Below are 26602 nucleotides of genomic sequence, written 5' to 3'. Positions count from 1 at the left end.
AGTCTCTCCAGAAATCACTAACTGGGAACACATAAGAAGTAATTCTCTTTGCCAGGTAAATGGGAACAATAGTGGAGTGGGAAAGAATGAATCACTGCCATTAACAAGAAAACTAGGGTTGCTCTCATCATTGACACAATGCAGTGTCTATTCTCAAATGTCAGGGCTAATAACTCAGCATTTACAAATTAGATTTAACCCCCTCCCACACAAACCCACATAGTCCTTGCTAGCCTTCAAGCTTAGGTCATAGCTGCCTTTCTCTGAGGGCCACCAATAAAATCTTCAAAATATATCTCCTCCAGACAGTCTGGCTGCTTTCAGGATTGAATACTCCTCCCCTTTTCCCTTTGGATTTTGTTTTACTTAGAGCTACATCACTGAAAAATGTGGAAATGTCTTTGAAAGCCCATCTAAGGCCCTAATTATCCTTAATGTAAGAGGACCATTATTGTTTACACATGAAATGAATAATACAAGTAAGAAAGACTCCTAAATTTTGGTTACCTTAATAAGTTCCTAAATGTGAAGGAACTCACAGATCTTTATCCAATGAAACCAGAGATTATTAATGCAGGTGGGAGCATCAAAAGCTTGAGTGTTTCAGCTGGCATCTTACAACAACTTCTGTTGAGATGGTGGTTTTCATCCAGAGATGTAACTATAGCTGCCCAGAAAAGATTTAACATGGATGCCAGTTTCCTAGATAACCATCATGTAGGTGTAGAACATAAGATGCTGCTAATTTCAGATGCTCATCAGGATATTAATAGCCTCCTCACTTTGAAAGTAATGGGCTTATTTGAGTTCCTGGTCCTGAAATATAGGAAACATTCAGGGTATGTTTTTCAACCAGGATGGCTTTTAAGGTGAAATTGATACAGGTAAATGGAAAAAAGGATGCAGAAACAAATTTGAGGCTGACTAGTAAAGTCCATTTAAGAGATTCCGCCTGCCCAGTCCAACACAAGCAGTTTTTTTATTAATTAATAAATCATTCTCTCTTTCTCTACAGTCTGAGAATTCTTCAAAGTGGTTTACATGGAGTTCTTAGCACAACTGCTTGCTGGGGGTGTGCGCTCTGTGTGGGGGATCTATCAGCAGCCTGGCTACCTCTGTGTGATCTTGGGTAAGGCCTGGATAAAATTCAAAGCCCAGATTGTTCTGTTTTACCAAATGTGTTGCCTGGGGCCCGCTAATTAATAGAATGTCTAGGAATGTCATACATCTATTGAAATAAAAAAGCGTCACTTGAAAATTGCTATTGTTTTAATTGAATGTTGTCATTTTCACATAGTGACCGATATCTCAGCCTACTAGTGTTTTTGAAAGAGCAAACTGGAACATGGGAAAACAGGCCGCTCATAGGGAAACACTGTCTGGTTTTAAGTTATTTTTTAACGTAGGTCTCACAGAACCATAAATGCTCCCACATGTTGACTGGGGGCCTTATCCTGAAATCCAAACTTGCGTTTCAATTCTTATGAGTTATTCCATCATAAGTCAGTGCTGGAGGCTGACTGTAAACAGGGGTTGCAGAATTGGCCTGATTTTAACCTAGCAGTAGAGCATAACTCTGGGAACATTTTCTGGAGATATGGCACTTAGTAACATGGGCAGACCAGCTGAAACTCCAAGACTGTGCATAGTGGTAGGCATGCAGGATTGTCTACCAGTAAGTGTTTGCAGGATTGGGTAGTAGGTGGTCCTACTTTATTGGCTGTTTAAACAGAAGTCTGGTACTTGTTATGGAGCGAGTTAGTTCCTCTGGGAAAGGTGGGTGTAACTTGTCAGGACATGAAGGATAACTAACCTCAGACATTTGGGAAGTTGTGTGTGTGTGTGTGTTTTGATGCATATGATTTTGTTATGTAAAACAGTGAGGCTCACCCCCTTCTCTGCCCTCTTGTGGGTTTCTGCACAGTTCTTTTGAAGGGTAGCTCATATGATGAGGTGAGAAAGAAGACGAATGGAAATAGAAACCAGGAGGAATCAGATCTTCAGCTGAGTATTTATAAGGGATTCTAGCATTCAAAAATCGGTCATCCTGTGTCACTAGACCTGTAGGAGAAAAAATGAACATTATCTAAAGGTTACATCTTGATTTTTACAGAATAATTTGCCCACAATTTAATTGTGCATGATGAGAGATACGTCGTGTGATATCACACTGTAAGTATTCCCCACATGCATCCCCATGCTGTTAGAAGCAGCTAAAATCCTTCATTTTTCTTCAGTGTGTAGCTCTTGGATTGGTGGCTGGTTTTTGTATGGTTTGTTTCTGTCAGTGCATTACGGCAAAGATATGTGCTCTGGGCCACAGGTACAATTTTGAAGGTTTCTTATATTGAAAACTCCCTCAGTTGGCAAATGGATCATTCAGTGCTAGATTTTCTGGGAACCCAGCAAAGATGATGGCATTTTGGAGGTGGAAAGAAGCAATGGGGAGTGAGGGGGAGTATCTTTTTAACTGTCAAATACAGTTGTAGCATCTCTGCAACACTGTGCTTTAAGTACAGTATGCTGGTCTTGGCTTTTATGAGAGTTCTGGAAGAGTTTTGTTCACTGCATAGTCTGATTGACAAAGAGGTTTTCTGTCCTCGCATGACCTTCTTTTAATTAAAAAAAAATTCAATAAAAGTTCAGCCACACAGCAAGGGATGAATTTAAATACTGCACACCATGTGACAATGGTAAAACTTTCATAATAGTCGTCATATTTGTTGGTTTAAAAATCAACTTCATTGTCATAGTTAATAGTTTGCAGCTGCTGTAGAACAGAGGCAAATTGCTATGTATGTGTCAGTCTTAAACCCAAGGAAGATCCACTGACTAGGACGACTTGGTTAGTTTTTCCTATCTATTGGTAGTATTGCTGATCATCATCTCTACGCGATGAGAGGAATTCATTGCCACATTTCAGCACTGCTGAGCTGACTATGTGATCTTGCAAGTAAAATAAACTTGTTTTCAGTGGCCTGCCAAAGTATACTCCATGACATCCCATTAAAAAGGCTTCCAGGGTCGTGTATAAGTAGGTGCAATCCCCCTGCAAATCTATGGGATATCATCAGCATCAATTTAACTAATGAAGGTAAGTTACATAAAAAGTGTTAAATAATCAGATTTTATCATCTAGTGTGAAGATCAGGAATAAAATAAGCCTTGTTGGAAGATCACCAGCTAAACTCTCTGCCAACTTATACCTTAGGAAAAGTATTTGTAATTTACACCAATTTCATATCAGATGGAAATGGGAAGTAGATGGAACAATCCCTCTTGATCATGCTGGTGATGTGAAGAAGGTATGTAAGGTCAGAATAGTCCAGTGGCCAAAGTGTTGCAGGAGGCTAAGGGCAAGCGGAGGAATATATGAAGTGCCCGCTGGTTATCCTGGGCTAGGGGCCATCCGAGAAATCCTCCCCAAGGTATTGGGAATTCTGACAGCCACGGGTAATTATGTCTAAAGGGGTCTGTTGTGCCTTTTGACTGAGCAAATATGGCATTATTTAGATTTAGGGAGATTCTACTTTACTTTTTCTCCTTCCTACTGTATCTGCTGCTAGACCAGAACTGAGCTTAAACCATGGACCTAAAGCTGCAGTGAGGTATATCCCTTTTGAGCTGTCTCAGAATAAAAGTTGTTTAAAGCAGGCACCTCTTGCCCTGTGAAGAAGTCAGGGAGCTCAATGAGTGCAGGTCAGGCTGTCCAGGATGATTTGTTCTCATGATTGAAGCTCATTTTTTCCTTCAAGAAACAAGCGGTAAAGGAGAAAGAAGGTTTAATGACTGATCTTGTAAGAAGACAGCACTTTTAATGCTGAAGCCAAAGACTCAGAGCCCAAAGGGTGGGAAAAGTTCTCCAGGGAAGAGACAGGCCACACAGCCCTGCACTGGATTACTCTCAATGCTAATTCACTTATTTGGGTGAAGTTTCTGATGTGTTTCACGGGACAGAACCTGACCCTCAGGTCTCATTTGTGATTCAGAGAACTTCAGTTTGGCATTTCTGTGCACATTGTGTAATTGCAATAATTTTAACTCTTGTTATCCCTTCCAGCTTGGTTACTTTGTCAATATGCTAGTTTGTTTTATTCACATAGAAACCATGACTAGCACTGAAGTATACAGTAAAAACATGAGATCTCTACTTAATCTGTGCTTTCTTTTTCCCCTGAGCCTCTGTCTTTCCTGGTTTGTGAAGGGTGCTTTGTTCTACAAATGAATGGAAGTGAATACCAGAATATAAGTTGAACCTTCAAAACATTCTCTTCAGCTTGTAGAGGGCTCTAGAAGAGTGGCTCCATGGAGTCTGGAATTGCTTAAAGAATAGGTACGTCCCCCTATTCCTTAACTCTCCTGCCCATCCTCTTGATGGAGTTTCCTAGTCCTGAGGAGGAAGGGACATCTGGACTGAGGCCAGGTAATTTGTCAGCCAATTCACAGTTAGATCAAATGTCCCTTCCTCAGCAAGACTGAAGAGGAAAAGGAGATATATTCAGCCTGTTAGAAAAGGTGGGGCAGATGTCTGAAAGATAACAGCTGTAGGTATGTTGGAACTACTCCTTTTCTATTAGAGCTGCCTCTATTTTTCTTCCTCTTGGATTAGAGCATCTCTCAGATTTTTGACCAGTAATTCTCTGTCTTTGACATCCCTGACTCTTTCATGACGATTGTTGACAAGCAGCCATGTTTTTTTCCCTTGCTGGAAGTCGTTTTTTCTGAAACCTTCTTTATCTGAGCCTACAAGAGCAGTAGGCATCTATGATTAGAGAAAGCAGGTGGAATTTATCTAACTAAACGTAAATGCATCTGAAATGTAAAAGTCTGCTATTATGGTAGTCCCTGAGCGTCCCTTTGTGATCTATGGATATGCACTCAATATAGTGAATGAACTGTAGGTACTGGCTCTAGTTATCCTAAAGCAGATGTGTGAAGTGTCAGATGGACTCTGGCCATAACAGTGCTAGATGGGATACTGAGGCAAGATGAACACACACAGATTCTTTGTCTTCTTCTCACAGTGCTGGAGCAGTTTAGAGAAGTGGTGGTCTGTATTTCATCTTTCCTGTCAGGTTGCCCTCCTTCTTTCCTCTAAATATTGACAGGACATTTCAGGGCAAGAATGAAGTAAGTCTGCTGAATATAAATTTTGATTTTTCCCATTGTAGCTTTGCCTGGGATGCCACATAATCTACTGATATTTTGGAACTCCAGCAGAAAACCAGAATGTTTCTACCAGCAAAGGTCTCAGAATTGTTGAAAACAGACTGGAACAGTCCTGGTTCTTGCACTTTCTTTTCTTGAAGTCTTTTTCCTCCTATCTGATTTCCAAAGAGAAGTCTAATTTTCAATTTAGATTGTCCCACCCCTGTGGCAATTTTAACATTGGCCAGAAATGACAAGCCTTGAATTGGAAAGGTGTCATCAATGCAATGGCTAGATATACTTTAAAGAAAGGTTTATTATTTGGCTTGCTGGCACTGAGAGCTGCTAATTGCCAAGCAATTATGACCAGACAAAATTTTTCACTGTCCAAAGTTGCCTCGTGGGTTTAATATCTGACTGAAAACAAAAGGCAGAAAAATTTTTAGGAGTTCAAAAGAGGCCAAGAGATGAATGAATATTTCCTTGGGGCATCCTTTTGCTACCTTGGAATTCAAGGCCAGTAGTTTGGCTGTCATTGCCTCCTTAGAAAGCATTCTTGGCTCCACTAGTCTGATCCATCTTTTCTCTCCTGGTTTCTCAAATAATCAAATCGTAGAAGTAGGCTGGGAAATACATTTTGCATGTGTAAATCTTGTGATCTTTGGGTGCTTCAGGAGTCAAAACTCCACATGGATTTGCCACAGCTGAGGGCTGTGTGTTAGACTCAAAAATCCTTTTGCACACAAATTAGAAGGCAACCAGCGCAAAACAATGTGGTTATAGTGCATGAACGAAGCAGGAAGCATGAAGATCAATCTCTGCTGTGTCAGGAAACAATTTGTCTGTGGAAATGGCATTGGCACAGTTCTTGGGAAGACAATTCTGTGAGCAATGTTTACTAGGCTGGCTTCTCAAGAAGGTCCTACAGGGGCACTGTCAGTGAATCAGTAGACTTGATTAATCACTGTATTATATTCTACTCCAGGGTGACTCTATTCAAGTCAGTTAATTTATCCTAGGGTAAAACTGGGGAAAAACAGTGCCTTATCTCTCTTGCATCCTGCATGAATTGCTTCCACAGAGCCATATCGATACTTTCAGTTCTGACCTCTTCAGGGCCCAGCTGTTACAAGGTGGGAGCTGGAAGTCTCTCAAGGTTGCTGAGAGGGGTTGGGGTATAATCCTGGTACTGGCAGAAATTTCTGAACCCTGGGTTTGCCAGCTAATCCATAAAAAGTTTTCTGATGAAGATACATGAATCTTACAGTGTGGTTCTCAAGAAGTAAGGCACTTAGAAAATAGGATTTACTGTTGGGATGGAACACCAGAGGCTGTCACAACACTAAACTGAGAATAAACAAAGCCTGCATGAGACTGCAATGGAAGTGGGTATAAATAAGGGAGGGGACAAACTCTTGCCTCCAAACAAAGAGTCTGGCATTTGCCTGTTACAACATGCAGGTGCTTTGCCAGCATAAAGAATAGGACTGAGAACTGGAAATCAACATCTCCATGTTCATCTTTCAGCAAGCTTCCAAGTATACACATTTTCATTCAAAATCACTACCAAGCTGTTTGTAATAGATCTGTGCCAACTGCACTGTTTTATGTAGCTGTCTAAGCCAAATCATTGTGACCTGATGTGACTCTCTTCTTTAAAAGCGTGCACCTTCAGAATTCTTATTTTCTTCAGTTTGAAATGGAACACTGGGAGAAGTATTGAAATGGATCTGAAAACAGTGCGGCATTCTTATGCAGAGGCAAGAGTGCCATGCAGGCAAACACTAGAAAAAAATCTGTCTTGGGTGTGTTTTTCAAAATGAATCTGAAATGAGTGTTGGAAAAATATCAGGAATCTTAGACTTAAGTGAACTAATTCACATGCTCTGATTCTGCCTATATCTGTGGTATTGGGAAGTGAAATAATAGGTTCTAAGTGCACTGTTCCTGAAATTTCGCTTCACTTTCTGTTATCTGAATGTGCATTATTTAAGAGCATATGTGAAGCCTGTTTTTTTCTCTGTGCCTTTTTTTTTTCCCCCATGTCTCTCTTTCTTCTTCTCCATTTTTCTCTGAATATAAATCTTATACCTCTTTGTGAATTTAAAACCTGTTTGAGACATAGAGAACAACAAAGTGAATAAAATTCTCTTTTGATCAAATATGCTACTGTTTTTCTTGGATGATAGAACAACCCTTATTTGTATAGTCAGCTGTTTAGATATGTTGTCACACATAGATAACAGATGATTATGCATTTTATTCTTGTTCATCAAATACTACAGAAAAAATCAACACTAAAATTTTCTGAAGCTCTTCAAATTGGAGTCAAATTCTTTCATGCTCATAAATCCTCTTGGTCAGTTTAAGATGTTTTGATACTTAGTTGAAATTTGTCACTATCTTTCTCTTAAGTACCTCTATCCTGGTTTTAGCTTCATCTGAGATAGAACTGAACATTTTAGTATTGTCAGAATTTATAATCAGCAGTTGGGCTTATGTGCAACAAACCTTACCAGTGATGCTGGGTTGATTTGTTTTTCAGAGATTCCCACTACAACAGACACAAATAAAATGGCTGTTTTTTTCCTGTGCCAGGCTGAGAGACTTCCTTCTGTTGAAATTAGATTCAATAACATAATTGATGAAATAAGGAGGAGGAGATTACCCAAAATGACCTTTCAGCCTGAATCTTTATTTGAATGGGAAAAAGGGATTTTTTTGAATGTACTTCCAGATAGTATCTACATTTCTTAGAAGCTTGCAGGGCTTTTTGTGGGAAACCCCCAAACTATTTTTATGTGGCTTTGGCCAAAAATTATTTGGTTTTCTCTTACCAAATTTCAAAAAGGTTGAATAGTTGGCTTTTCTGAAGGAAAGGCAATACTTTCCATAATGAAAAATACCCATTTTCTTTCTAGCACTGCTTTTTTTCACATTCCTGACAAGAAAAAGAATACAAAAGTATATAGAAGTACAGCTGTTATATCATGAAATTTTTAAGTTAAAATAAGCTTTACAGTCTTTGAGTTTTTGCCTGCTGCAGCACCAATCAGCGCCAATATATTAGGCTCACACTTCCACTTAATCGCAAGCACAGATTAGTGTTTCTGCCACTGCATCATTGCGAATACCATTATGGGTTATTGCCAATGATGCCAATCACTGAGGAAGAGAGGTTGTGGTTGCCTAAACAATCCGTACTATTGCCAAAAGGGGTGAGCTGCCCCTTTCATACTCCTCCCTTGTGATTGCTTGGGTGTTCATGTAGGTGCAAAAGGTGTCAAATGAGGAAAATTTGCCAAGTAAAAAGTAATAACTAGAAAAATGGAAAGTTAATGTGGGCCTGAGGGAGTGGAATGAAAAAGTAACAAAGACCACATATTTTGGTTGAAGCATGAATTTATATTGCTTCAAAATTGCAGTGCAGTGGTGTTAGGTGCATGAGATTACGTTCATTTGTATGGGGCAGTTCTGTTTGAAAACATGTTTTGGACTTTTCCTGCTGGATAGTGTATTTTATTGGATGTTTTGGCAGGTCAGCATGAAATGACAGCCCTGATCCTGAATCTTACTTAGGGATGAGTGAAAGAGGTTGTGAAGTTGAGGGTACAGATGTGTATCTTCAACCTAGATTTATGCCTTCCGAAGTCATTCACTTCCTGTAGAGACTGCATGGATCTTTTTTTTTGCCAGTCTGTGTTGCATTCCCTAGACGGAGGAAGTGTTCTGGTGTTTTCTTTATTCTCGTCTTTATTCTTGTCTTGGTAGATTGTAGGCACACCTTTACAGAGCCTGCGTTGCAGAAGGTTAGAGTACAATATTGCTGCTGTTCTGTCTACTCCTTGTCTAAACGAAGGGACTATATCCCCTAACTTCCCTAAATCAGATTTGGAGCCTTCAGTTATGACTGAAATGAAGACGAGGACTTAAATGCAGGGATTAGATAGTTAAGATGTGGGTTTAGAAAATACCCATTTTTGCCATCAGATAATTTTGTGATATTTCTGTAAAGAAGGCTCTTCAACAAAAACTGGAAGGAATTCCAACAGTGAGAATTTGAGATGTTTGGGAAATCAGGAGCAAACTGAAACTGAGGTCTTAGAAATGGTGATATTTTTTTTACTGGTGCCAAAAAGCAAGCCAAGTTATTTTGTCCTGAATAATCTGTAGATTTAATCTCTCCTGAAGTGCCCAAGGGATTCTCTGACAGAGTTTTGGAATCTGTGGTTCTACTTGGTGCTGTGTTTTACAGCTTCATAACAAATGTCTGAAGCTAATTTCTGCAATGGATAAAGTGGAGTTCAGTATATATTTAATCTCTTTTAATAAGTAGAAACCTTAACCATTCTGTAAACAAAGACTCAGCCCAGTGTGACTGTACCTAAAAAAACCCCAAACCTCTTGGATCGTGGAAGTAATGTATCTTGTATCTTCTTCACTTATTAAAACAAGGCCTTAATTTCAGAGCTAAGAATAAGAAAGATGACAAAGAATAAGACTGTACTGGAAACTATCCAGCCTGTGTCTAACTCCAGTGAAAATAGTTATAATGGAGTCACTTTGATGAAAGCATGTACAGCAAAAGATATAGAATTCAATATATCTTCTTATTTAAACACATGGAGGCAATGACTACCTGAGGGATATTCAAGAACAGTATTTTAAGCTGTATAACTTTGTTTCATTTACCATTAATGTATTCTATTGTATAGATTTCCTTCCCATTTCCCACAGTCTAAGAAATGTTTGGTCCAGAAACAGCTTATTCTCTAACTTTCCATTGGAGACTGGACATGGCATGTCTGTCTTCAAAATCCAGTCATTTTCCAGCACATCTGCAGTAGTGGACATTGACCTTCACTTTCCTGCTGTGGGCAGATATCATCCAGTTCAGGAAATATCAGGGAGATGACACAGAGCTGGCTCAGCTCAGCACCAGTGACCTTATAAGACATGGCCTTGAAAATCTTACTGTGCTGTAAAGCTAGGATCTCTGACTGTTTCTATTGCATACAGTCTTTGGCGTGATTAGTAAGGTTAGTGACAATTTAATCTTTGCACTTTCCTTCTCTTTTATCTATACATGGGACTTACAGTAGGAGAAACTATGTAGAAGATACTTTGAACTTTTGATGTCTCTGAGGTATTTAAGCAAGCAAAGGTAGGGCAAAATTTTGTATAGAGAGCTAGTGCCTTTTACTAAGAGAAATGATGGAACTGGAAAGAAACAGAAACTCTAATGTGATGAAAGCTTTTATGTCAGTTGTTCCGGTGATGTCTGCAGTAATGTAAATTAACTAATTTTTTTAAAATTATTGTTAATGATTTATTAAGTTGAAAGACAGAACACAAAGTTGTTTAACTATCTGCATTGTGTGGATGTTGCGATATGCGGGATATGCTCTTCTGAAATCTGATACTGGGTTTTACTTTGTGTATCATTAAAAGTATTTAGAATAAACAGCAAGAATTTTGTGACTGTGATATTTTATAGCAATGTGAGTTCTTGAATGTGTTTTCAGTTGAGAATGAAAGGTGTGACATATGTATTAGGTACCCTTATTTTGGGAACTACCTGAAGTTACGGTTCTGATCCCACCTCTGCCATGTGCCATTGTAGAAATCCTGGTTCACTGAAGTGTTAAGTTCACTGCTATTCAGGAAACTGTTTCTTTGGATTCCATTTTTTCTGGTTTTAGTTAATCTTGGTTTTGGCTAGGATCACGCTTGACTAGGTAATTTTACAAATGTGTCTGAAGAATGCTGAGAAGCTCATCAGCTTTATGAAGACCTTCAGAGTTTCCAGAACTTTAATGTTCCTTTCAGTGCCAATCATTAGACAGGAAAAATATTATTCTGTTATGTTTTAGTAAGTTTTGTCTGGCATCAGGCTACAGTGAACTAATGAAAAAATGCAGAAGCCCACAGACTAAAGAGAAGGCTGAAAGATGGTGTTAATGAGTGGCAATATGATATAAATTCATAACTTCATTAACACTTGCATTCCTATCTGACCTGATAGATCAGATAAGGTTCAGATAGGGTTGTAAAGTGATGCATAGGTGTACAGGCAACCTGATATGCACATGCATATGGGAGCTGGAAAATATGTGTGAATGTTGCATGTAGGGAGAATCATACTTCCTAAGACATACAAAGTCAGAAGTTAGTCTCAGTTCTATTCTTTATGTATCTACTTGAACTCAGTAACTTACTGAATTTTAATGTGCATTTAAATAAACAAATAAGTCTTTATTTGTACTTGGTAGAAAGTTCCAGCCACTTTCCAGTGAAAAATTTGCCTTTAGGTATGTATAAATAATTAATTTTTTACTTTACTTGCTGAACTAAATATTTAAAAAATATTTCAGATTGACTCAAAGTGAAAAAAAATTGTTTATCCCATTGTAATGAAAAATCCAAATGCAATGCAAGTAAAATTATGTTTCTGCTTAAATTACACATTTTAGGTACCAAAATACTTAATTTCACATACTTTTTTAATCCCATCTTTAACATTGAGTTATTAAATTTAGACACATTTTAGAAGAAAAAAATATTTTGAGAAGAAAAACAAATAATTTTGTTGAAAACAATATTCAAACAGAATATTTAAGTATTTTCAAGGCTTCTATGTCCCTCTCTGCTGTCACCCCAGCTACATTTTCCAGCAAATAATGTACAGAGTGTTTTATTTTTTTAGGTTGATTTACTCCTTTGACTATCCTGGTCATTCTCTGAGGGCTGCTCTTTGTGGTGTGATATATTTTGTGAAGTTCGCAGAGAACTGCGATGCATACATTTTGTCGACCTGAAAAGTAAATATGGATAAATATATGTGAAGCCTGTTTCTTACCCACGGTTGGTAAAGGCTGCTGTTTAGGCTTGTTTTAATCCTGAAAATTGTTAGTTTCCACAGGGTAAAAGAACCTTTATTCTTGGTTTTCAGGTCTTGGAAGGGAATCAGACTAACACCGTATTATCTTGTCCTCTGTCTCCACTACATTTCAGGTCTCCATTTACATTAGTTGACTTTGTGAAGTATGAAGTGCTTGAGAGGATTAGAGAAGGCAGAAGAAAAGGAATTTGAAGCATGTATTAAGAGAGGTGGGTGGAGGAGGGAAATTTTGGATCTTGTGTTTATGGACAACTACATCGCAGATTTCATTTGACTGGGCTTGGGTTCATAAACCTGTGTAGCCTGGAATGCTGGGGCCATTTGAATGGGTCTGAATTTCAGTGCAAATGTTTTACCCAGCTGTTAAGATAACACTTCAAGAGTTAGTGGTAAAATAATTTTTTATTTTTACTTATAAAGATCTAATTTAAATTGACAAGCACACTTAAAACTGCAGATGGGCTCAAGCTGAAAAGTATGGTGTGTGAAGCCTTTCCAAGTTCAGGCAGGTTGGGATCCAAACTTTCTCCTACTGTTCTGGCTTTTGATTGCTTTTAAATTCCTCTTTGGTTCTTTAGTATGCATTGTGTAAGTCTAAGATAGTGGGAACAGATGGTCACAAGGGATTTCCAGTTGTTTGAGTGGATAATTCATGAGAACTCATTTGTTTCTCAACTTGAACCTTGACTTCTAAGCTGAACCCAGTGTATACAGATGCCTAAAGGCTTTTTTTTCTCAACCCACACCTCAGTTCTGCTACATTCTCCAGTATCCAACTAAATCTCTTTTCAAACACTTTGCTTGAATCATTTCACAGTGAGCCCAGTCTACCGTCATCCCCAATGTGATGATTACCAGTGAAGATGCTCTAACAGTTGCTCCTTCTATTTTTGGATAGGGTAGAAAGATTATTATTGTTATATAAATATAATGACATTCAAAATGCAACTCTTCATGGCACAGGACTGGGAATATTGTGAGTGCTGCCTTTCTTATTGAACAGTATTGAAGCAGTAACTAAAATCTGGTCCAGTAGCCAGGAAGATTGTAACTTATGGAGAGATACACACACAGGCTTGTTTTGATTTCAGTATTCCTCATTTGACAAGTGTTTACCTAGACAGTGTGTAGTCAAAATGCACAGTGTAATTTTCTGCAACCCTAAGTGTCTGATGTGTCAAAATTCCTGTGAAAATAGATAAACAAAGTCTGAAATTTCCAGATGGACAGCTGTACTGCAAGAAATCTACCCATGATTCCAGTTTGAAAATGCTTTAAATCACTTGTTACAGTACAAGCATCTCAAAATATTAGGACTTGTATCACAGCAGACTTGCTGTAATCATGAAAACAAACTTAGTGTTTAGTCAGGTAGGTTATGTATTTTGATTTTGGTGGATCTGATCTTATGTAGTTTTCCATATTGTCTTAGATGCTCTGCCAGACAAAAACAGTACAAAATGTTTACGGATGAGCCCAACACAGGCAGATAAACCTAAACTGTCCTTGGCAGTGAGGGTCTGATGTATTCTTGTTCTGGTGAAATGAGGAAGAATGCTGTTGAGTACATTTCCTGTGACTTATCTTCTAAACTTATACTTTTCCATGAGTACAATGAGAAGCAACCTGAATGCCCAAAGCTTGATTTTTCCGGGAAAGTTATATGTGCCCTCCAGTTGTTGTCTTTGTGATTTCATGTGCTTCAAAGTGCAGTCTGAAATTAAGTATGATAGTTGTAGTGGTTTGAGAGATGTGGTTTACAGATACTTAAAGTCTCAGGAATGGACCTTAGAAGTGTAGATACCTGGAAGTGGAAAGTGTAATCAATTTATGCATCTTTTTCCCTTCCTCATTCCTTCCTATCTGACTGTGTATCTCATGTGCTTATTTAGTATAAATACAGAAATACTGTGCAAATTCCATATTAACTCTTTCTGAATGAGTTACACAAGCTCTGTAGCTCCCCTCGTTACCTAGAATGGTCAAGCTTTTTTTTTTTTTTTTGGTAAGGCTGAGAAGAAGTTTATATCAAGATGACAATATTTATTTTAACTGAAGTCAGAAAGGCATAGAGGCAAGCACTGAGATTCTAGCACTAGTCATGAAATGTCATTATTTTATATAATTTTTATATTACTAATGAAAATAGTATACAAATAGCTACTTGAATATTAGAGAATATCTTTCCTATTTCTCTATGAACTCAAGCCTGAGTTTTCTTATGGTTATGTCAGTTTTACATCATTTTCTTTGCTGATTTTAGTCCTAATATATGGACTAGAAAGGAGGACTCATATTCCCTGTGGAAGGGACTACTGTTACTACAGTCAGGGACAGCTGAAATATCCCCAAGCATATGTGACAAAGTGAATAGCTGAAATTGTGAAGAGATTCCTTTCTGACCCCATGCTCACAAACAGTTAACTTATTTCCTGAAAAATGCCATTTTGATGCTGCATCTTGCATAGATACAGAAATGATCGGTGGTCATAAAATGATTAATTCCTTTTAGAAGTCCACTGACTCAGTGGGAACTCGCAGCGGTGCATTCCGCAGGTGCACCATAGGTAACATAAAGAAGTCTTTAGTGTTTTTAAACTTTGTAACGTTTTGTGACAATAAGATCTAAAAGAAAACTTTATCCACATACAGAGTTGCATTGAGTATTGGACTTGACTTTGAGAAAGAGAAGAAAGAAGCACATAATATGTAGTTTGCTGTTACCTTTTAAACAGCGCTTAAGCTATATATGTTAAAGCAAACAGTATTTTCCATCTCTGCTTTCTAAATGTGATCGTTTTTTTAAATTTATTGTTCATGTTTTAAACAGAGGATGGGAGAAAGAAAGAAAGAACGGACTAAAAAATGTAATTCGCATCATGAAAAACCAGTTCTATTTGGTATTACTTGGTACTACATTTGTATGGTTCACATTCTCACATTTTCTGTAGTGTAGGTGTTTTGAATATTTTTAAATATAGTAAAAAAAAAAAAAATCAAAACCCCAACATATGAAACAGTATCTTACACTGATATAAATCAGTACAGCTTTGTGAAGCATGTAGAGATTAAGTATTAAGAGTTAAGTATATGCTAAATTTCACTCAGGTTAATTATCCTGTTTGAATAGTTTGGTATCTATTGATGAAAAGCTGCATCTCAGACATGTATAATGATTATATGTGGACACTGAAAAAGGGAAGGGTTTTACTGGATCACTATCTTCAGTCTTCTGTACTGAGGGTAAACTGAACCATACAATCCCATTTCTATCCTGTTATAATTAGTCGGTGAATGAATTTTTGCTCCTGCGCTTCTTTCAGGAAGCTGTTTCAAGACTTTACGCAGGTGATTGTAAGGAAACATATTTTTCTTTCCTAAATAAATTCAGGCCACTTTATTCCTCTCCCAACATGATCCTCTATTTAGTCCTCCAGTTCTTACCTCATACTAACACAATTCATAGAGAGCAACCACATTTTTTCTGTGTTTCCATTTTTGTCTCTCCTCCCAAAGTTGACCCTCAGTTATCTATAGTATGACTTCTTTCTACCAGTTCTGGTCTGAGTTCTTCTTTGTACACAACATAACACAGAGCACTGTCTGCAGTTTACTGTTACCTTGTAGAATGTTATTAATACATTCCTATTTCTATAGGAAAAAATTTACTTTTGCTGCTGACTAGCATCATAATGCACTTTATCATTGTACTGGTGACTCAGTAATCTTGTGATTAAGTTCTATGCCCAGGTCTTTTGCTTGATCTGTCATTTTCAGCTGACCAGAACCATTTTTTTAATAATAGAGCTTATTAGTCAGAGTACACTTGGTAAAGAAATATGTTGACTATCACATTCAGGAATAAATGAGTACTACCGTATTTGGTAGCGTGTTTTTTTCCAGTCCATGTCTAAAATATTTGTGCGTCCACAGAGTGATACAATTTTCTTTCCAACAAAATATTAATGAGGTCCTCATCTAGGTTCAAATTTGACCCATGTGAGGCAATGGCAAACTTCTGACCCTAGTTCAATTACAGCCCTTCATTCAAATTGATTTTGACCTAAAGAACTTCAGTTTTATCCATGTTACTGCAAATTTTCACTTGGAGAAGTGGTCTTCATTAAATTGTGGCAGTATTCTACTCCTGATTTTACTTCAGGAGTACATTACATTCTAATCTTGACTGATACTGCACCATGTCTTGTTATGGTTCTACTGTTTGATTTCATGTCCTGCTCTGTTGGTTCCACTTCCTCTGGTTTGTAACTTCCTACTTTTCATTGGTTTGCAAACAGCTAAGTTGCTTCTTTCTTACCTCACCCACCTCAACTCGATCATGTATAATCCTTTCAGTAACTGAACTGTCTTCATGACTACTCCTGTATTCTCTGCTTATACTTTTCTCTTTGCTGCTTCTGCAGATTTTTTTTTTCCTTTTACTGAAACCTTTAAACTACTTTTCTTTTGTGTGTGTAATAAAATCAGGTTTGGAGAGTTGAACGTGACTCTTCCAGTCTTCTTCGTTGGGCCTCTTAGTTTAAAGCTCTTCTGAATGGTTATGCCAGTTTGAACCTTGCAAAATCAGTCCCTCAGGCACTCAGGTAGAGGCCATTTTAAGTGACCATTTTTTCCCAATACTTCCTTGTATATTTATTTTATTATATTATTTTATTTATAATAATTGTCAGGCCTGAATGGTAACACTGACATTTTTTCTCCTCTACCAAGACATTAAATTATTTGTAGAAATATTGTCATTTACCATAGGAGGATGTAAGGAACTGATTCTTGCCAGTTATAGAAACAGCCCCTGTAGAGACTGTACAAAGTCAAGAATCTTGATTTGGCAGCAGAGTTATTCAATGTAAATCTCATGCAAGCCACAAAGCCATTTTGGCTGCCACTTCTCAGAAAGATGCTTGTGGATGTAGAGTTTATGCTGACGAATCTCCTTCCCATCATCCTGATCCAAAGAAATGTCCCTACGAAAATATTTCTAGAGAGACATACAAGCTTCAGCTGGCTATCCTTTTTCTTTGGATGCCTGGCTTTTTGCCAGGAAAGACCATTTTTGATTCATCTGAGGGCAATATGTATATGTTGTATTTCTGATTTCTTTAGACACCTCTGACTGCTTATTCCAGCTGACTGAACAGCTGGCTCATTCTGCACAGAGCTAGGTAATGCTTCTCTGCAGAGCACATGTCGTTGAACACCATCAGTGCACTCCGTTAAGTCTGCCAGATGTCTTCTGACTTAGTCAACAATTCTCTATTTCATTTAAGGGGCTTGGGAAGGTATGGGAGGTCCACCAAAGTAGGAATAAATTTGAAATAAAAGATTACGGTCATGTTTGGTTTCACCCCCTAAATTTGGGCGAGTCTCCAGAAACTTTACTACCCCAAATATCTGTAATATTTGGATGGGTGCCCTCCCAACAAGATGGGTTGCTGGCTTAAATAGAAGTTACTTCTCCCCAATGTTAGCAGCAGGCAATCAACTTTTAGAATAATTCTACCATAGAAGATTCTGGCACTTCATGGTTACTTTTGACTCTCTGTCTTTAATGATTGGTTTGTTCATACAAAAAGTTGTGCTCAGATTTGAAAGTGCAACTATCACCACTGAACAGAGAGATTAGATTTCCTTATGTGCAAACTGCCAGTGCAGATCCAAGCTGAGAGTTCATATCATTGATGACATTTGGTCAGAGTTTTGCTTCTTGTATATTTGAAAGTTTTGACCTCCAGAACACTGGAGAACATAACATTCCTCTTATACTTCCTTCTGTGAAAAAAAGCAGGGACTGGACATTTTCCACTGGTTTGTTTTTTGTTTTTCTTACCATCCACTTACCCTCAGACATTTGCATCTGGCATTTTGGCAAATACAGGTGTATGATTCATGCTGATTCTTTTGTCTGCTTGAAGAGGGTTTCTGCCTTTGGAAAATTTGGCGCTATCTATTCACGGGCACTTTCAACAACAACTATACTTTTTTCCTTTTTTTTTTTTTTTCTTCTGTTCCAATAGCCCATTTGGTTGGCCAAAGTGACACTGTGTTGACACACCAGCCAAAAGAACTCCTGCCGTTTCAGTTGGCAAGGTTATTTTCCAAAGGCTTCCCTTGAGTACTGGGACATGTAACTAACTTTATAGAGCTTCCTTGTTTCAGCCAGAAGATGGGAACATTTTGTTGAGAGAGTGAAGTGTGTCCTCTTTACGTACTGTTTATTTTACATTTGAGGAGCTCTTGGGGCAGGATCTCCTACATCACTTCATAGTTTTAATAAGAAAGCTGTCGGATTCTATTTAACTGAATATTATTAAGTGAAAAGATACAAATACTTCAGTCCAAACACCTTTATCCATATTTTCCAACTTGTTTCACCATATCAGTTGTTCAGAATCTGCGAATGTAACACGCTTTAATTACACATGATGTAATTAAAAGCTTGTTAGTCTTCAGCACAAGTCAACAAAAGAAAACAGCTCTAAAACCTTGAGTATAATCTGTGTGTTTTTCACTTGCGTGTTTTTCTGTGCATATCTTAACATCTATTACGTGTTCTTCCTCTCTTACATCCTCTTTTTCTTTTTTTCCTCTTTTCTTTTTTTTTCTGTGTTGCTTTCCCTGATGTACTCTGGGAGCTTGAAAACAAATGGGTCGAGAGGAGGGGAGGTAAATGTGGAAAAAAGGGTTCTTACCTTGTATGATTTTCCATGCAAAGTGTAGACTGTCCCCTTTCTGATACAATCTTTTCATTTATTTTTTTAATCCGTTTTCCTAGTCGTTTTCTTAATAGCTAGTTCCCTTCAGTTGAAACACCGAAGGCATCAGCTTCCATGCCCAGAGAAATCACTTGGCACTCAAAAATGACCAATTACTTGTTTAAACAAGGACAGGTAAACAGTACGGGGGCAGATCCATTGCTGTAACAAAGAATTGTGGCCAATTATAATTTTTTTGAAAATTTTATTTATTTTTTAACAATACCCTACATCTATATTTGATGAAAGGCTCAACTCCTTCTTCCTTGCCTCATTTGTCTTACCTTCAAAAACATCTGCTTTCTTCACATTCTGGTCTCTTAATCTCAGCATTATATAAATCTCTCATATATAGAAAAATTCTTCCTATTAATGTTCAAATAATGAATTGCAGCTAAACAAGTCAAAGGTGACTAACTACCTGCAGAAAAATAAATAAACAAACTATATGATTTTGATATAAGAGGTTTATTTTACCTACAAGAAGCTGAATGTGAATGTTAGCTAATTCCTAGAGTTGGAGAAGACCATGCATTGTCATTCGTTAAAAAATAGTTCATTAGTCCAATATCAAACAGCTGATATTATTGACAGTAGATTCCTTTTAAGGTCAAAATAATGTATCTTTCTCCTCTCCTATTTTTTAATGATATCTGGGATTTCAAAATAACCTATGGGATTTAAAAAGAATTTCCCTTTAAAGGGCAGTTGGATTTGGGAGTCTAACTCTTCTAGGTTCTTTCAAAAATACAAGCTGTTATTAATAAACTATCATCTGATGCCTGTAACATTACATCAGACTTCAGCTCTTTAAAGTCCAGGAGACCATATGGGTAGTGTGTTCTCCACCACTTCTGGTAACTTCTAGCTATTTTGCCCAATATTTAAGTAAATCTGTCTAGGAGTGAGAGCTCACTGGTACTTTGCTGTTCATTCTAGGAATTTAAGCAAAGAGGGAACACTCATTATTTATTGATCTACTTTATTGAACTACTAAGAACTGTAGCAATAACCTGATTTAACTGTAAAGGTTTTCTCATAAAGAGAGACTTCAATGATTTCAGTATATCTAGTTCACCATATCTGAAGCATTAGCAAGTAAAAACTACATCGTAAGTAAATAGGAGTCATATCACCTCACTATAAAATGTTTTCCATAAGTAATTATGAAATCATTATAGTTTTGGAGTCATTAAAATTGCCTTCATAATTAAAGCTGTGGTAATAAAAAATGCTTATGAAACATTGTTTTAAGCCCGTCATGTCACTTTTTAATGTGAAACTGCTTTCACCAGGAAAAAGGTGGCTAGGTTTATTGTGGAGATAAAGCAGAAAGTATTTCAAGAAAACGTGTTAAATAATTTTGCAGTTAAAATATGCTCATCCGCATTTGAGGACTAATACTTAAGTATATGCTTTACACTTGAGAGGGATGATTCTTTAAATAATATCCTTTCAATTAAAGAAAAAAAAATCCTGACATTCTTAGATTTCATAGGTTAGATCTCATGGACAACAGTTGTGAATTCAGTGTCTTCTGTATGATATTACTGTGATCGTGGTAATTAATTTGTCGAGACAGGTCCTGCAAATGTTTCCTAGCTGTGATTGCTACCAAATCCTAGATGCCTGCTGCCTCCTAGAATAAACATATGGTAGGAAAGCTGCTGGTGGAAATTTTGTTTTATATTCAGTGTAACAGGGTAACAATGGTAACAGTTGCCACTGTTCAAAGGGAAATCACTGATTCAAAACAAAACCTTAACCTGGAAACCCGTCAGAGTGAGACAAGCAGTGATGCCAGTCAAAACAGCAAAGGCTGTACTGTTCCTCCTCCCTCGGTCTTTCTCCTACTCTGAAAGGCTGTATTGTGTTTACAGTGTTTATTTTATCTCTGATCCTTTTGCTGATGGAGTGCTTCAGAGCTTTTTTATAGTAATTTACTGCACTTGGATAGAATGCTTTAAGAAATTGTCAGTCTGTTTTGCCTGTTGCTGTTGTGCCTGTGTTGCACTCTGATGCCCAAAGTTTTACTGTCTGTTACTCAAAGCTGCTTCTTTGGCTTGAACTGGTGAAGTTGCTCCACGAGAGGGGTGGGATGAAACTGCACTGTGTCAAGAACAGGTTAGAGAAGGAGCTGCCGTAGCCCAACAGCTGCAGGGTAAACTCTGCCAAGGCATCTGACAACATCTGGCAGCATCTGGTGAGGATCTGACAAAACCTCTCTCATCCTCTCTAATGTACTGGGTCGAATGGGGACAGAGAGAGGTTTTGTGTCAGGGCAGGGTGGGACTGTATGACAGCAGCTGACTTTGTGAGTAAGGCTTTTATAGTCCAGCAGTTCAGACACTCAGATCCTGTCACACGTCAGAAGAAGAACTAGCCAGGTGCCACCCCGGGGCACCTCAGGTTTGAGGCTGAGAAGCAGCTGACCAATACCATACTCTACATTTTAAGAGTGGAACAGTGACATGAAAATCAATCTTATCAATAGTTCTTGTGTAGAACGTGAGTCACCTCATGATGATAGTACTTGCTGTGTGTAGACTGGATTATATGTTTACTTTGGGGGAGATCCTGGACTGGAGCAGTCAGCTTCTGTCACTCGAAGAGTGTCCTGCACTACAGTGTGCTCATTATAATGCACTTCAACAGTGACTGTAACTCAGAGCAAGAGGCTGAAAAGACAGGAGCACTGGCCAGATTGTCACCCATTATGTCTTTGCAAAAAAGTTTTTTCACGTTGGTAAGAGCACTAAGCAAACTGATTACCCAAAGAGAATAATAGATAATATCTGTATTTATTGAAGCCAGCCGTTCCCAAATAACCTCAAGCCAGGAAGAAACTTGGCCAAAATGCACGTAAGTCCAAAGTCCTGACCTTCCTCCACCACCTCCCATACCTTGGTGAGTGACTTTGGCCAAGAATGAAGCAGAGAAATATTGGCATTTCCTCTCTCAAAATATTATTCTGCCCCCATGGATGTAGACAGTCTTTTCAAAATGTATCTGATTTTTATCTGCAAAACAACATGAAAATTTCCTCACAAGAGGAAACTTTAAAATCAGCTACTAAGAAAAACAGCTCATTTTAAACAGACTATTTACAAATCCAAACAGATCTGCTTGATCAGAATACCAAGATGGAGGCAAATAAATATTTCTCATGCAGTTGCAGGGTTACAGATTTAATATTCTTATGCCTCATGTGGCGAGTTTTGGCGTGACTTTTTCGTCTGCTGTCATGTTCTTGTCTGATGCATTTGATTGCTATGGACCAACCATAAACCTGGATGGTCTGTGTACTGGAAGGAGGAAGGGAAGATTGTTACCATTGCTGTAGCATGAGGTAAAAGAAGCACAGCCTCCTGTGATGCTGTGTTAAGATGGAAGGGAATCAGCCAGTGGTGCAAGGCTCTCATATGAAGTAGTACACAGCTGTCCCTTGTTAAAAGCATTTCCCACTTTTTATTTCATAGACAAAGGACAAGGTCTTATGCCACCTGATGACAGAGATCAAGAAAAACTTTAAAGCTATTGTGGCTGTACTGATTTTAACCAGCAAAGGAATTGACCATGAGTATTTGACATGGCAGACTGAGACTGTGGGTGAAAGAGGCTGTTTGCTAGAAAGGCAGTGTCCCCCTCCTCCTATTCACATTGTATTAATTTTATTTATTTCATTTTCAGCTGAACATTTTTGCTTCATAACACAGTAATGCTGTGGTTACTTCCCCTACCAGACTTCTTGCACCCACCTTAAGGGGCCTTGTCTCCCTGTGTAAGCTTTATTGTAACAGCTAGAAAGGCTTTTCCTAATGCCTAATCTGAGTCTTCTGTCACATGTGAAGCAGATTACTTCTTGCCATCCCTTGATGGAAACAGGATAAGTGATGACTTTAAAATTTTTAAAGTCAACATTGGCTGATGTTTATTATTCTGTGTTCAGTCTTCTATTTTTTCCTGATAGGTCACATTTCATAAATTTCCCCTTGTTCTTTGTTGTCCTCAGGAATCTTTCCAGTTTACCACATCTTTCTTAAAACTGAGAGACAAAAATAGATGCAGCAGAGGCTTTACCAGTCATTAGCAGAGTGGGATAATTTCCTTCCATGTTTTATGTAGAGCTTTCTTTTTAATAAACACAGAATTATATTGTTCTGTTTTGAAACCTTCATCTGCAGTTGACTCATATTCGGTCTGTGATCCAACTCCTTTTTTTTTCCAGCCTTCCCATTTTGATACTGTATATTTGAGTTTCTTTTCTAATGGAGAACTTTGCACTTTATAGAATTTCATCTAAATTATTTTGTTCCTTCCCCCCCACCCCCTAATTTATCACAGTTACTTTGAAGTGTTTTTTTCAAATTGCTTACCATGTCTCTTCCACTTCTGTGCTTTGCTTGGATTTTAGGAGTATTTCCTGTTTTACCGATTTAGTAATGACTTCAACCGTGATGAGAGCTTCTCAGACATATTCTTCTAGTTTGAAGATTAGCCATTGGCAGTCACTTTTTTCCACACAGTTGTATACCTATCCTATAACAATACTATCTAGATAATGTTCCACTAATTTTCTTAGTGAATAAAATGGTTTTGAGAGAATATAAATAATTTTAGTATTTCCCTTTATCCTTGTTCATTTTATTTCCTTGAGCATACTTATTCTAAAATGTTTTAAAATGGTTCCTCTCATTTTTCCAACCATCTTCAGCTTCCTGGATCAAATTCTTCAGATGGCGGTTAATTCAGTTCAACTATAACACAAGTCCTTATCTGGTGAATTAGACTCCCGGTTGGTGTTTGTTCTTTATGCACTGACAAACCATGGGAACACTTTGTACAAAATGAAGTGTGTTGCTTCTAATAGTTCATGTGTATCTGTTACAATATCTTTCCTGTGCTTGTTCAATTAGGATTATATAATTTTGGCTGGTTTACAATATTTTTTTAAATTGCATTTCCTTCATCTGATGTTTTTCGCTGCTAACTTTCTGTTTCTTCAAGCCTAGCACTTGAACTCCTTATTTTTAAAATGGTCATTGTAGATTGAAATATGTACACTTTCATATTTATCAGAATAGCTTCTGGATTTTGCTTGATATGAGCTGGCTAGTAATGTTTGAGCATTTATTTATTGATTTATTTATTTCTCTCTACTTATTTATTTATTTTAGTCATTTCAGATAAGATGGAGCTGATATGGCTTTTCTTCCCTAGCAACAGCAAAGTTTCAGATTTTAGTAAAGTTCCAGAAGAAAGTGTGATATTAAATTATGTGTAATACAGGGGAATCTATCTATTGCTTTTTTATAAATTTTACTTTCCCTGGTTCATTTAGGGTTCTGGATAAACAGCTGTTGGCTTCAGTAGTGCTAGAGTATTTTCCAGTTTTGTAGATATATGTAATAATTTTTGTGGTACTTTTGTAGAGTAAGGCATTACTATGTAAGGGTTTGAATAATGGGATAAGGCTGTTAATATAAAGACAATCATGCAAAAATGCTGTAATGCATAGTATTTTTTTCATCTCCTACTTTTAATGAAACTTTTCTGATGCATCAAAAAAATACTTTCACAGTGGCTGCATTAATAACTCAGTGAAAATGCGCTGGACATTAGGCATATAATGAGAAGAACCTTCATACTATAGTGAAAATAAAGCCACTGCCTACTATGTGTTCTACTTTTTGTTAAACATTTGCTTTCAAGAAATACTATATTAAAAATCTGATATTGTATGAAATGAAAACTGCTCAGTCAGTTGAAAGCAACCTGTGAAGCAGACATTAAAAATCATTAATCAAGTTAGTCTCAATACAAAAATGAGGATATTTCTCTTAACTCTATGTTTTATTTAATTTTCCTTGCATTCTTGTTTCCAGTTCTTTAAAACACATTCTCTTCATGTGAAGCTTGTTTCATAGTTGTAAAAGCTAATGATTTAGTTATTCTATTTAAAATGAAATTTCCTATTCTTTAGTAACAACAGGACTCTTAAGAGCTGGAAATTGAGGGAACACATGAAATGTTTGTGAATCATTCCATGGCCATAATAGTTTCTACTGTTATCTCATTGCCAAGTCTCCTGGTAGGATATACTTGCATTTTCTGAAACTAATACCTGTTTGGTCTTTGTATTTTACTTTTGTGTCTGCAACTCAGTCTTTATTTGATTTTGAACAGTCTTTATACCCCTTGAATTTAGAAAGGTCTAGGCAAAATTAAACGAACCACATTTGTGAGTTATATCAAACACCAAATAAGTAAGGGCTTACTCCAGCATAAAGTATCATAAATCTTTAATGATGTCTCATGGTTTCAAAACGATTTGGGTTTTTTTCCATATTCACTATTTATTGAGTTGATTGAAATTGCTGTTTTCTAGCAAACTAGTGTTATATCAGCCCTGTAGCAGGTCATCTCTCCTGAGGAATCTGGTTCACTAGATGTACTTGAATAGGACAAAAGAACTCGAAGAGTTAATATTACAAGATTCTTCGTGTCATAGTTTTTAAAGTAACTCAGACTGTAGTCCAAATTAGAGGCTCTTACTTCTTGCAACATTTCTTACCAGTTTTCAAAAATGTTGTGCCTACAATATTTATACTCTATAATAAATATCTCCAGAACAGCCTATTATTTCAATGGTGTCATATCACTTTTTTTTTTTTTTTTAAAGCTGCCTAATTGTTTTTATTTTAAGATGTATTGTTAGGTTAAGTGGTTTCTTCAGATTACATTTCTTCTCTTTGATAGTATCTATGCTGAGGTCCTGTATTTGACTAAGTGATTTTGCTGAAACTGGAAGCTAAGATCAGGAAAGGTTTCTTCTCAAGCCATAATTCTAGTAATTGAGTCTGTTTGTGTGATATGTATTGGCAGAAGAGAATGAGTAATTTTGCAATGAATAATTTATTTGATAAATGTAGATTCTCACTTCAGTAGAACAAAGCAATTACTTTGAATTATTCATTATTCAGATTTAACAAATTTTTATAATCAGAAAATTACTGTAAAATTGATTGGTATTGATCATTTCCCTGGGAATATTGACTTGGATTAATTTGAAACTGGAGTTTAACTCTGGTTAATTTCTGGTAGACAGTAAACATCATTGCTGCTACTAACTTTTGAGTGCCTGACACTGTTCTTCATCATGTAGTTCCTGTGAACACTTGTGCATAAGGTCAGAAGCTCAATTATTTGCAGCATTTGTACCATATTATTGCTTGAGTGTTCATGGAAAGCACATATAAACAATATATGAGAATATCCAAGGTGAATTTATTTAAAAATATGTGTGAAGGGAAAGAGACTGTCCACTTTACATTGTTTGGCTGAGCTTATGAATTATGTAATTTATAGCTTCATCCTGTTCCAGTTCAAATCTACTCAGTCCAGTGGAGGAAGGCTTTGTACCAAGTGCAGAATTGGTTGGGCATCTCTCCGAGCAGATGTGATACTGGCTGAACCTTTTGGCTCTGGTTCTTCTCCTCTGTCCCATTGCTTTGTGCTTTAGCAGGGGAGAACTGACTGTCTGAGAGTTATCCTGGGTGAGGCATCCCTGCAGCAGGTCTGTGCTTCTCCTTGCATGGTCTGCAGCTTAAGGAGGTTAATCAAAAATCTTGGTGTCACCAGAACTGGGCAGCAATTTATGGGAACTGCTAGGATTTGTCTCCCGTTGATGACAAATAAAAATAGACATCTGTGCTTCCATCTTTTGCCTGTAGTTTACCAGAGGAAGGTGTGAAAGTTTAAGGTCATGAGAACATCTGCC

At 37.3% G+C, this 26602-nt stretch overlaps 1 long non-coding RNA gene across 3 annotated transcripts in view; it reads left to right on the top strand.

Moving 5' to 3' along the window:
* The window catches only part of LOC139828137 (uncharacterized), a 211917-nt gene that overhangs the window by 73864 nt on the left and 111451 nt on the right, over nucleotides 1-26602 (top strand). Inside the window, exons 4-5 of one of the 3 annotated variants that reach the window (XR_011739443.1) lie at nucleotides 1016-1129; nucleotides 2114-2172. The exons of the other annotated variants lie outside the window; for them this stretch is intronic. This is a non-coding gene — a long non-coding RNA (uncharacterized lncRNA). Of the gene's footprint in view, nucleotides 1-1015; nucleotides 1130-2113; nucleotides 2173-26602 lie in introns of those variants that run through there. 3 annotated transcript variants of the gene reach the window in all.

Source organism: Patagioenas fasciata, chromosome 5, assembly GCF_037038585.1.
Source record: "Patagioenas fasciata isolate bPatFas1 chromosome 5, bPatFas1.hap1, whole genome shotgun sequence".
Classification (NCBI taxonomy): Eukaryota; Metazoa; Chordata; class Aves; order Columbiformes; family Columbidae; genus Patagioenas; species Patagioenas fasciata.
Note: the sequence above shows the minus strand (reverse complement) of the source record. Positions and strands in the feature narration are given on the sequence as shown.